General features: G+C 38.7%; 1 long non-coding RNA gene across 1 annotated transcript; it reads left to right on the forward strand.

The window, feature by feature from the left end:
* The first annotated feature begins 2,980 nt into the window (after positions 1–2,980).
* LOC141561379 (uncharacterized) lies at positions 2,981–4,247 on the forward strand. The gene is made up of 3 exons (XR_012488038.1): positions 2,981–3,069; positions 3,569–3,625; positions 4,159–4,247. It is a non-coding gene; the product is annotated as an uncharacterized LOC141561379 (long non-coding RNA).
* The last annotated feature ends 8,928 nt before the right edge of the window (positions 4,248–13,175 follow it).

Raw genomic sequence — 13,175 nt, forward strand, 5'->3', positions numbered from 1 at the left:
TATAGTAGTGACATAATGTAGATTTCTCTGATTTAGTCTTCAAATTTGGTTTTGTCTGAGATCAGCGATTACTAATCTTCTTTTCTTTCTTAATAAATTCTATTCCTGATCCTTATTGTACCTGTTTATTTCTTCTGCATGCTAACTCTTCTACTTCTAATCCTTAACTTTCCTTGTTATTTCATATAATTTACCTCCCCCTACCCATAAGTCCTTGCCTTATTTTCTCCCCCAATCACCTTTTCCATTTCTCTTTATCCCTGTGCTGTTAACCTACATACCTTGTCACTGCCATATATCTATACAACCTTCTACATCTCACTTTATCATGGCATATATGACATATTTATATCTATGTCTATCTATCTATATACACACATATACATGTATATATAGATACATATATGTATGCATATATATAAACACACATATGTGGGTGTGTAAAATATATACATATATGTATGTATGTATGTATGTATGTATGTATGTATTGTTCCCTTTTTAACCCATATTCCTATTTCGAGTAGGTTTTCAGAACTACTAGTTCTTCTCCTAGCTCTATATCTCTCTGTCAATTCTTCATCTGGATCTCATTTAAATTTTTATCTTTTACTAGATAGTTTTATTTTTTACTCTTCGATAATACTCAGCTCTATCCCAATCTGTCTTTTAGCCTACCTCATGACTGATGGAAATCTGAAATATATGGTACACAATTCCATGTACCATAAAAAACATTTTCCATAAAAACTTGTCCTTGAGTCACTTGAAATTAATCTTTGATGTCGGTTCTTCTCTGTTATTTAAGTTTGCCTTTAGTTGAGACAAAGTCCTGGAAATCTTCAAGTTCATGGAATGTCCTTTTTTATTCACATGTTAATTTTGCTAGATAGGATATTTTTGGGCCCAGGCCTAGTTCTTTTAACTGTCAACAAATATTATGCCAGGATCTACAGTGTTTTTAAGGCAGCTGATAATTTCCGTACAACTCTAAATGGACTTCAAGCATATTTGAATTCCATTTTTGGGGTTTTATTTTGTTTCGTTTTGGATTGTTGTTTCTTATAAATTTTTTTCTGTGATTTGGGGGTTTTAAAAGGTTGAGTCACACAATAAATAATATGTGTGTATTGTTTTTGTTTTTGTTTTGTGGTTAGTTTTTGCTGAGGCAACTGGAGTTGAGACTTGCCCAGGGTCACACATCTGGGAAGTGTGTACTGTGAGAACTAGGTCTGAACTCAGGTCCTCCTGACTTCAGAACCGGTGCTCTATCCATCGCGCCACTTAGCTGCCCCATCCTATGTGTGTTGTTTTATGTAGAATCTTCTTGGAATGGTCTACTTTCCCCACTAGGACAATTGTCCTCCAAGACAATTTTCTTTAATTTCTTGCACTATTTTGACAAGGTACTTCTTTTGGTGACAGCTTTCAGGTACAATCCACTTATTTTTAAATTTTCTTTTCTTAATATACTCTCCAGATCTGTTGTTTTTCTTATGTTTCACATTCTCTTTTATCTTTTCATCCTCTCTGTTTTGTAATTTCTTGGTCTCTTATACATTCACTGCCTTCTCCTTCCCCGACTGTTATTTTTATAGAATTGGGTTTATTATTTTATTCTTTTTTAAGGATATATCTCATTTTCTATTGGGTTTAACTATGTTATTGAATGGTTATTAATTATTTTTTAAATTTTTTTTCTCAAATCTATCAGATTTTGGAAGTCTTTTTTGCATTTTTCTATACATTCTTTGCAGGTACGTAGCCATTGAGAGGCTTTTTAAAAAAAAAACCTCAGTGTTCTCATCTAAAGATGAACCCTACTCTTCCCTATTCCCATAGTAAATTTCTATGGTTGGGTTCTTTCTTTTTTGGCATCTGTTCATTTTTTTAATGGAAAAAATAGGTGTTGCTCTTACCTAGAACCCCAAACCAAAAGCATCGCTCTCCCGCCCCCAGCAAATGTCTGCAGCCAACAGTCTTCCTGCTCCTCTGGAGAGCTTGGAATTTTATACCCTACTCTTGCATCTTCCCAGAATATCCTCCATCTGCTACTGTTTTTAGGGAATATAGTCTTAGGGAAAAAGCCAGAGAGAAGCAACTAGAATCACTCAGAGTAGCAGTCAGTGAAGTGAGTGAAGCTGGATTTGAATTTAGAGAATGTCCAGTCCAACATCAGTGGCACTTTATGCATGAGGCCATCTGGCTGCAGTGAAGCTTGATTCCTCCCCAAAGAGATGCCTCTTTTAGATGACTGTCACTTGGGACACACATGTATTGGTATATAAAAAAGGACATTATTTGGATCCGCATGATTTGGATAGACAACCTGGATAGAAGGCATTTTATGAAAGAGATTTTATCTTGAGTTCTGTAACTTAAGCTGCCCTCTTGCTTGGTATTGTGAATTCCAGCACATTTTTGGAGAACCACTCAGTTTTCTCTGAGAGATTAATCACCTGGCCAACTGAGCCTGGCCTTAGAAGCCTGGTTGGATAAGCAAGGGTCCAAATGCAAATAGATGCACCTCCTTGGCCAGCCTTTTGAGGCTACTTCACATTCTGCTTCATTTTAATGATATTAGCAAGGTGAAATTAGACTGTTAAATATTTGGCTAAGTGGATTATGCTTTTGAATATCCCAATCCTGCTTTCTTGGTGTGAAATTGCTCCTTGCCAGGGAAAAAAGTTCCTGAAAACAGCACAGATCATAAACAAATAGTGTTAGTGAGATGGTTGCAGGCCATATTGTTTAGCTCCCCTTTGTGCAGTGAAAAAAAGCCTTAGAGCAAACTAGTTAGTCACCCATCTGGGACTTCAGTTCTCCTGTCTCACACTGGAGGGATATGGCTTTCCCTCGTCAGTTTTTCCTCCCTGTGGCTGCTGTTTCTTGCAAATACTAATCGGACACTTTTTGTGTTTCCCTCATGAAATTATTCTTATTCTTTGACTCAGTAAAAGAAACCAAAAGAAAAACAGATAAAAAAAGAACAAAAGATAAAAAACAAGAGAAGAAAGAGAGACAAGAAGACAAAGATAAAAAGAATAGTATATTGGCATTATTTACTAGGTAAGTTCTTTCTATATTTATAACAAAAATTCTTATTGAATAAAACCCATTTCTACCTACTTGGCCCTTGTAAGCCTTAACCACTTTTTTTTTTCTTTTTTGTCTTACATTCCCTTTTACTATTACAGTCCCTCTTAATCCTAAAGTGATTGATAGGTGTTCATGCTTTCTGTCTCTCTTTATCTCCTTCCATGCCTCTTTCTGCCTTCCTTCCTCCCTCACCCTGTTTCCATAGGCCCCCTATCTCCTTCCCTTCCTTTCTTTGCCTCTGTTTTTCTCTCTCTCCCAGTCTCTCTCCCACCCCTCAACTCCTAATCCCCATCTCCTACTCTTATACAACACAAACATTTTAACCTATTAGTTTACTCTTAGCTTGTTTTTCCTAAATCTAGTCAGTGTCTTAGCTATAAAGTCTATATATATATATAGCTTGATTATATTTTACATAGAGCTCAGAATATGCAGTAAATAAACCTTATAAACTTACTCTGAATTACAGATTATTCCAGTGCCATAAGAAGAATCAAAAGAAGTATATAATCACAGATGTAAAAAGGTATTATTTTATTTATGACACATTAGTAAAAAATTTAGAATTTATTAGAATGCTGTAGTTTTTAGGCCAGGAAGCTTCCCATGGATTTGTGGGATAAGACAATAAGACATTCCTCTTTATGGAATTCAGCTATTTCTCAGATCTCTGAGGAGATAATGTTCCCAGAGGTGCTTTGTTTCTTGGAGTTGATGTCAATCTTCAGACAAAAAATAAGAGTAACAGGATGGTACCAGTTCCACATAATGAACATATACAAGACACAGATACGCCCAAAACCCCTGACATACACCCCAATTCCCCCAACTCCCCACATACTCACACATTGCCCACACACAATCCTGGAAAAGCTATCCTGTTTCTACTACGCCCCCCTCAAAAACATGCAATGTGAAAGACTTGTGTCATCCTAAGCTGTGTTTTTGTCCTCTATTGCAAATTGTAAATTTTTGACAAGATGTTTCATATAAGTATCATTCAGCATCATGTTACAAAATCTTTTCTTCTTTTCCTCTTTAATTTCTTCTCTCAAACAGGAAGGAAACTAGAGAAAATGCTCAAACAAACAAAGCACTGAAAAGCTGTTTTTGTAGAGGGATGTTCAAATGTTGGAGAAATTAAAGCAAATGTCAGAAATTATACCCATAGTTGTCATCTTAAATGTAATGTGAAAATTGAAACATTCTAACCAGTCAGTAACCATTTCTTAAAGCCCACCTATGTGCTAATACATTATGCTCAGTGCTGAAAGTGGAAAGAAGCCAGAGTAGCCAGGAGAGGCAGAGATAGTAGGGAGAGAACTCTAGAAAGAGCTACATTAAAAAGGTTCCAAGCAAATGGCAGCAATGTTTCATTCAGCCATACTGCAATAATTCAGGCAAGACTTGACAGCTGGCACCAGGGTGGTGGGCGGGGTCAGAGGAGAGAAGGGGGCATATGTCAGAAATGTTGCAAAGATGGAATCTCCAGGTGTAAGCAACAGATGGGTTGTGCAAGTGAGAGAGGAGGAGAATTTGAAGATGACATCTAGAGTGTGAGCCAGGGAGACCAGGAGGATGGTGGTCCCCTGGACTGGAGCAGGTGAGTTTGGAAGGGAGCCATTGTGATTTTTCTATTATGTTAATAAACAATTATTAAATTAGGAGTGTGGTCCTTTTCGTTTGTGTGCTTTCCTATTTCCTCATTTAAGTCGCAGTCTCTGTGGAACATTCAGCCCAACACAAGGGAGACAGATCAAATTGGCCAACTATCCAGGTACCTGCTCCTCCACTTTGAGCAGGACCCATCTAACTAGGAGATGTTAACTCTCTTGCACAGTATAAACAGAATGTAAGCCAGGTGAATTCCAGCCCTAAAGCAGTAAGTCCATGCCCTAAACACCTCAACTGAAGTCTAGGGAAACCAGCTAATGAAGGAGAAAAGCAACCAGGATAGTTCATTTCTCAGACTCCCTTCTGTTTAGAGATGACTCACCCACCCACTTTTGGAAATAATTCTTTGGGAACTCTGGACCAGATTGTAGGCTAGATCAATTTATTTTCAGGAATTGCTAAAATGAACCCATCCTGTATTTTTTTAAATCAACTATAATATTCTCTCTCTTACCTTCCCTAGAGGGAGAACTGCAACTTGAATCTTATAAGGTTTTATTGCCGTCTTTTTTTTTCCCTTCTAGCAGGTTTTTGGAAGACTGCTTCTTTGTCAGACTTTAAAAGTAGCCAAGCTTTTTCTGTTCCTTTATCTTTTAAATTAGTACAAACAGGTTACAAGTAAGTCCAACAAGAAGTAAAAATAACTTTTCTTTTATGCGACTTTTCTTTTTATTTTTCTTTTCTGCTAAGGACCTTTGCAACATTGAAACAATCAATTGCCAAATTGTATAATCATTGTTCTTAAAACATAACAGAACTTCTTAAAACAAAAAGACAGTCAGTCAAATCACAAACACAGACAGGACACACACAACATTTATGACATGCAAACTAGGGACTAATTCCTAAAGTCTCAGGAGTGCCATGAGGGGAGTTTTCAAGTCAACAATTTCTCCCTCTCAGAAACTCAAATTGAACCTTTTAAAATAGGCTTCCAAATTGCAGTTTGGTGCATTCTCTGCTTTCAAAGAGATTATGCAGATGAAAAAAAAAAATACCCCAAAAGCAATTATGTGACCAAAGGCACCCAGACCAGTAGTGTTTAAAAAATAAATAAATCAATAACACACTCAGAGCTGTGCTTAGAAACACACATATTTACCGTCCAAAGACACCCCGAACTAAGTCATGTTCAGAGAACACCCAGATTTATGCCACAAGGCAACCCTTTGGCACTTCCCAGAGTTGTATGGCTCATCAGTCCAACATTTTTCGGGGACCCAGATTTGCTAGAAATCAGACCCAACAGAAAACTTTCCCTGCAGGGATTTCAAAACAATTGCTCCACTGTGGCCCAAACAATGGTGTTCATGGTGAGCTCTTCTTGAAACTGAAACTGCTTTTTCTGTGGGATTCTGGATGAAACCAGATGGCTGGCCTTCCTAAAAGAGCCCAGACCCAGCCTCTTCAAGGCTTCCAGCAGAGACCTGTCCTATAATCTCTAATCTTGCTCTCAGATCTCATCTCTTGTGCAGGCCTCCAGCAATGTAATACCAGAGAAACTGAGGTAAAACAAATGTTAGAGGTTTTTAATATTTTAAGACTGGAGAATTGGAACAGGGGTAGCCAGCCAGCTGGATAAGATTTTTGTCTCTAAGCATCCAGCAAGGATTAAGTAATTCCAGAGACTTTTATAAAGCTCCAACAATCAAGGAAACAAAGACAGGGAGGTGGGCAGAACACCCAGTGAGTGGAAATTCCAGGAAAGACTATGACTTGTTTTTTATCATATTTTTAATTGACAAAACATCTGCATGGGTAAAATTTCAAGTGACCCTTGCAAAAATATGCTGTTCCTTCCCTCCACACCCTTCCTTAAATGAAAAAAATTAAAAATTAAAAATGCCACAACACCCCTACATATTGATAGAAGTCTGGCTTTTAATCCAGTGTATTTCTGGGTTTTGTTTTATGGGAGAATTCATGTCATTCACATTCAGAGTTCAAATGACTGATTCTGTATTTCCCCCAATCCTTTTGTTCCCCAGGCTACACCTTTCTTTCTCTTTTCCTCCCTCTCCATCCTCAGCAGTTTTTTTTTTTCCTTCTAAACAGTACCTCACTCAATCTTTCCTCCATTTTATTTATATTTATTCAGTCCCTCCCCCCTTACTTATCTTTTCCCCTTCTACTTCTCCCCTCCCATGTATTAGCCTTCCTTTTCCCTTTTCCCTTCATTTTTATGTTGTTAATCTTTGCTTCTGTATTTAAAGATCAGATGTTCTATTCAACTCTGATGTTTCATTAAACATAATTGAAAATTACGAACAAACAAACCAACAAACCAGGGCAGAGCCAAGATGATAGAGATGATACACACATGATCTAAGCTTTTTCTTGCCCTCAGACACTTCTTTTATGAAACAGAAAACAGAAAAAAAACCAAGAATATTGGGAATACAACATATCACCAATAGAAGGTATCCTTGGAATTTACCAAAAAGAGGTCTGTTTTTGCTTGTGGGCCAGGACAAAGTTGGCAGTGACAGAAGAGAAGGCAGCTCAATGCTGAGCAGATTGGACAGGGGCAGGGTGTGATCTCAGCAAGTGGAAAATTTGCAGAGAGAACTTTACCAAAGGGCAAGCTACTTTGCTCTGGCAGCAAGCCAGTAGATCAGCAGAGAAGCTACAAACACAAAAGGAAAAGACCATGACCCTAAAACGCTAGAGTATCTCAGGACTTGGACATACCCACCAAGCACCTGGAGTGACTCAGCACCCTCTCAGAGAGCAACCCAATTACTAAGCAGTCACAGCGCAGCCATGGCTGTCCCACTGCTGCTTCACTGCTACCTCCTGTTGTCTGAAGAGCAAGCTAGGTAATACCATACTGCCCCAAAAGCCGACTACAGTTGTCATTTTTTGTTTGTTTGTTTTCTTTGTTTCTTTTTTGTCAAAATGAATAAAAAGTTAAAGTGGGCTCTAACTGTAGATGGCTTCTATATTGATGAAGTATAGACTTCAAACTCTGAGGAGACTAATAACAGATTGTCTCTAACAGATTGTCTCTAGATGAAACCCCAAAGGGGGATATGATCCCATCCCCATCCCCTAGAAGAAAAATGGGAAAAGGAAAGGTAAGCTTGCCAAGAGGGTCTGGATAAATCATCCTACTCATTAAAAGATACAATGGATAAAGGAATTAATTCCCTAAAAAACAGAATTAGTGAATTGGAAAAACAAAATAGCTCTCTAAAAATAAAAATTGGTGAAATGGAAAAAAAGTCCATAAAACAAAACAACTCATTTAAAAACTCAATTGTATAATTATAAAAAGAAAAAACGAAGTAAAGAAAACCATTCATCAAAATTTAGAATTGAACAAATGGAAATGAATGACTCAGGGCGACACCAAGAATCCATCAAGCAAAAAAAAAAAAAAAAAAAAAAAAAAAAAAGAAAAGAAAAATTTGAAAAAATAATATTAAATAGCTACTTGGAAAACAACAGATCTGGAAAGTAGATCTAAGACAGATAATCTGAGGATTATTATGAAGAAAAAACAAAAAACAAAATTACGAAAAAAAAAAGAAGAGCCTAGACTATTTTTTGGTAAATCATCCAAGAGAACTGCCCAGATGTTAGAAACCGAGGGTAAAATAGACATTGAAAGAATTCACAGATCACCTACTGAAAGAGATCCCCAAATCAAAACTCCAAGAAATATTGTTGTAAAATTCTGGAACTATCAAACCAAGGAAACAATAGTAAAAGCAGCTTTAAAAACCATCAAAAACTGGTGAATTCCTTCTATTTCTGAGGAAAAAAACTGTGACTAGGAGGAGGTGGAGCCAAGATGGCAGAGAAGGCACACGCTCTTTAATCTTCTGTCTTGCCCTCAATACCAATCTTTGAATTTAGCCTTAAAAATAGTGTTTGACTGGGGAAATGCATGAAGATGCAAGGTGCAACGACTTACCAGCTGAAGAGAACCTGGAAGATTGCCAGATCAAGTTTGTCCTGAGGGACAGAAAAAGACAAGAGGCAGGCAGGGAGATAGGAAAGTCTGGTATCCTGAGTGGACCAGGGACAGGGGTAGCCTCTGTGGCTAGAATGGCAGTGGAAACGACCCTGACATAGGCTTGTTGCTTTGCCTTGATTGTAAAGCGGTCCACCACAGAGATTACAGCCAGAGGTAAAGGTACTCTAAAAACACCAGAACTGTACCCCCCCCATACAGAAACCAGAAGTGACTGAGCATAGACCAGCGCAACTGTGCAGCGGCATGCTGAAGCTCGGCTGGGGCAGCTACAAATCTACACAGCAGGGAGGTGCAGCCTGGGGAAGTCTCTAATCTACACAGTGCGGGGCTCAGCCTGGGGCAACAGAACCTCAGCAGCAAGACTGTGCTTCTTGGGCAGAGACACTTCCTGTTTGAGCAGGGCTATTCAGCTGGTCATCTGCTAAAACCCACAGCCTTACAGCGGCTTTGAATTGGGTAGTGACACTTTCCTGCTCACACACTTGCCTCAAGGAAGTCATTAATCTGCACTGCAGGGTTCTTAGCAGGGCATTCGCCCCCCCACCCCATCTCCACTCCCCTAACTGTAAGGTACTGTAAGGGCCCTTTAAATGGGTGGCACCATAGCGCAACAGGAGATTGAGTGGCCCAGAAGTAATCTCTGTGGATATTAGGACTGCCCTGTAGGTGGGATCTTGGCCATATTGAGATAGCTTGGTAATGGGGGACGACTCTCTCGCTGGTTGGCTGTGTGTGTGACCTGACAGGCCCTTTAGAAGGCCACTGCAGACAGCAGTCACTCTCTTAACCTGGCTCCCTAACCTGGGCTAGCCAAGCCAAGCCAAGCTGATGGATAGCCGAGAGCTAAGGACTTTGGGAGAGAACACATGGGTCTTCACACCAGGTGTTCACTAGGGAACCAACAAGTCAGGGCATTATAGTAGGAGGTGTAATAAATGTTTGAGCGTGCTACCCGTTATTTAACTATAGATTCAAGAAATCATGGCCAGAGACCTTTGAAGGCCTCAGAGGAGGCAAGCCAGGAAGAGTTGACACTGCAAAAGTCAGTGGTCAAAGGTACTCTGTTGGGCCTAGGGCAGACTAGTAATTGTAACTGCCAGGAGGGCATGTTACAAGGTACTTGACATTCTTTTCAATTGTTTCATTTTTCTGGTTTTGCTTGACTACTTCTTGATTTGTCCTTGAGTCATTCATTTCTACTTGTTCGAGTCTAATTTTCAATGATGTATTTTCTATACTCACTTTTTTGTATCTTTTTGTACTTTTCCAATTGAGTTTTTAAGTGAGTTTTATTTTGTCCTTCTATGGGATTTTTTTCCCATTTCATCCCTTTTACTTTTTACAAAGCTGTTTTCTTTTACCAACTCACTAATTTTATTTCTCAATGATTTGTTTTCTTTGTCCACTCTATCTTTAAATGCCTGGGAGGACTTCTCAGGACTCTCTTGCCAAGCTTCCCTTTCCTTTTCATAGCCTTTTTGATTTTCTCTATGAAAGTCTTGTGTATTGAGGAGCAGATCATATTCCCCTTAGGGGATTCCTCTAGAGACAGTCTGATTTTAATCTCCTCAGGGTTTGAAGTCTGCTCTCTTTCCATACAGAAGCTGTGATTGATAAGAGTCCTTTTAAATTTTTTGTTCCTTTTGTCAGAGCGTGACTCAAAGAAACAAATTGACAAGAAAAATGATCTGTTTCTGGGAGTGGGGGTTGGGTCTGGATGGTGTAACCGGGCTTCCTGTACAGACTGTGGGAGACAGCAGCGAGGCACTAGCAGGACAGCTATTGGCTGTCCTGCATCTGTGCTCTGAGGCTCTAAGAATGCACTGAGTCACTCTGGGTGGGGGTGGCCAGGTCCTGAGAGACACTAGTTTTCCGGGGGTGTTATTCTTTACCTCTGGTGTTTATCCCTTCTCTGCTGCGGAGTATCCACTCTCGGGTAAAGGTCATTTTACAGAAATGGAAGAGATTGCACCCTTCGCCCCCTCTGGTCTGAGCAGTTTTAGCTGCCATCTTTGCTCTCTGGGCTTGACCTCAGTCTGCACCCAGTCTGTTTGTCCCCTCCAACAAGCAAGCACAGAACTTTTCTGGAGAATTTCAAGGATGTCTTCTGTTGGTGACTATTTGTTTGTTTGTTTTTTGTTTTTTTTGTTTTTTTTGGTCCTGTCAGGCATTAATTCTGAGGCTTTTCATGAAGTAAGTTCTGAGAGAAAATGCAGAGCTCAAGCAGCTCTTTGCCTCCTCTCCGCCATCTTGGCCGGAAGTCAGATTGAATGCAAATAGCTTCATTTCTTTTTTGGCCAGAAACCTTGAAGTTTTCCCCTTCCAGATTCATTCATTCAGGTGTTTATTTAGAAAGTGGAAGGAGGGGGTAGGTGTAGGAGTGCAGATTCTTTGCCTGAAATACTTAGGCTTACTCAATTGGTGTGAAAAATCTCTCTTCTCTTCCCACACTGGCCAGACCTAAAAGATCTGCCTCTTTGGAAAGCATGGATTTTATTCTACAGTGCCTGTTGGTTTTTCAACCTGCCCCCAGGTTTTCCCACTTTAATGTTTTCTGTACTTTTTCTTCACTTTTTCTTTTTTTCCCTTTTTTAATGAACTTAAGCTATCTCTGCATTGTGAGTATATGTGGTATTGTATTGTGATTTTAAAGAAACGTTCGGATTCGCTCATATAAATGACGCTCTCAAGCTCAATTGAAAAATAAAAATAAAACATTTTAATCAAACAAGACAAGGTACAGACAATTTAGGTTTACACAAACAAATAGAAATAAGAACAATTAACAACATGACAATTATAGCAGATAGAGGAAGAGAATACATCACCAACTCAAGGCAACCTCAAAAACTTAAATGGCTGGGATTCCGGTTTCAGCCTCAATCAACTTGAATTGTGCAAAGATTTTTCCAGAGGTAGGACTCTCAGTCTTATATACCTCTCTTAAACAAAGAGGGCTTTCAGCCAAGAAGTCTGACATGTGTGACCATTTAGTATTTTGACTCACTTCATATATCATCTTGACATATGTATATATCAAATATCTAGTATTTTGACTCATTCCATATGTCTACATCTTGACATATTTCCTTAGTAATTGAATATGTTCGGGGGGGCGGGGGGGAAGAGAGCCAACCACCTTAAGCATAAACATTCCCAGGAATGGCTAGTTCCTGGTATCTATTGTCAAGGACATATAGAGTTCATGGAATGGTCAAAGTCCCATAATTTAGAAGCTCAGGCCTGTTAGATTTGAGTGAGCTTACAATTCTAATATGAAATTTTAATTTCTTATTCATTTGGCCTTAAGATCACGAAAATAATAAGAGGACTGAGCTAATGGAGGAAAATTAGAATAAATTGTTTTCATCTTCCAATACATATAACCATTACACATAGGGTATTACAAAAAGAATAACAACAACAATATGGGTATGGCTAAACTATTAAAATAAGTGGTAGTGCTACCTGATCTAAATAAGAAGCCATACCCATGATGATTAGTATCTGATGTCACTAAATGAGAGGCCTCAATAAGTTATCCTGCAGCTATATGAGTCTGTATCCGATGTTCATTTAATGCGCGTTGATAAGACTCTAATAGTTTCTTCATAACTAAAAACTTGTTCAGGATATCCACAAGAGGTTGTAGTGACAAGGAGACATGGCGTAAAGGAAGAAGCTTGGGTACCCAGGTTATTAGAAGCTATGTTGCGAAGATACCTCATATATCATGGAGAAGTTATTCACAGGGTACAATGTTAAATCACACAAATTGGATGAATGTGAGAGAAGGCAGGGTTCCATATGCCGAAACATCATCCCACAAACAATCCCCATATCAGTTGCAGTACAGTCAGACAAAGTGTGGGTTACATTATTCAAATCTATGCAGTTTCCATACAGTTTCCATATAGTTTCCATATATATGAGGTAAAGCAAAGTAATTAGGTAAGACAAAAGGTAACACATGAAATTGACACATAACAGCCCATATCTTAACTTGACAATACACAATAGTTCCAGTACACCAAAAAGAAGTACACATAGCATTTTCAGGTCATTCTTTTTTCCATGCTTCTGGTAAATTAAACATATAATCCCACATTGCAACAATCTCTGAGCATTTTCTTTTTGTATCAAGGTATACATAATTTGTAAAGAGCATTTGGTCCAATTAAATAATTTACTAATATTTCCATTAAACCCAAACTAGTAATAATACTATCATTAAAAAACTTGTAAGAATTGGCTTTAATAATTTAAAGTACTTTGGTTGGTAGGGTAGGATCATCGTGGGCAACTCTTGAGCATTTACAGTCAAAGCTTGAGAAACATCTTGCCCAGCACTGCGCAGTCTGCTGGCCAAGGTCTCAAGGTCTATTGAATTAACTATACCCAAACCAGTTCCAGCACCACC

This window comes from Sminthopsis crassicaudata, chromosome 3 (assembly GCF_048593235.1).
Source record: "Sminthopsis crassicaudata isolate SCR6 chromosome 3, ASM4859323v1, whole genome shotgun sequence".
NCBI lineage: Eukaryota > Metazoa > Chordata > Mammalia > Dasyuromorphia > Dasyuridae > Sminthopsis > Sminthopsis crassicaudata.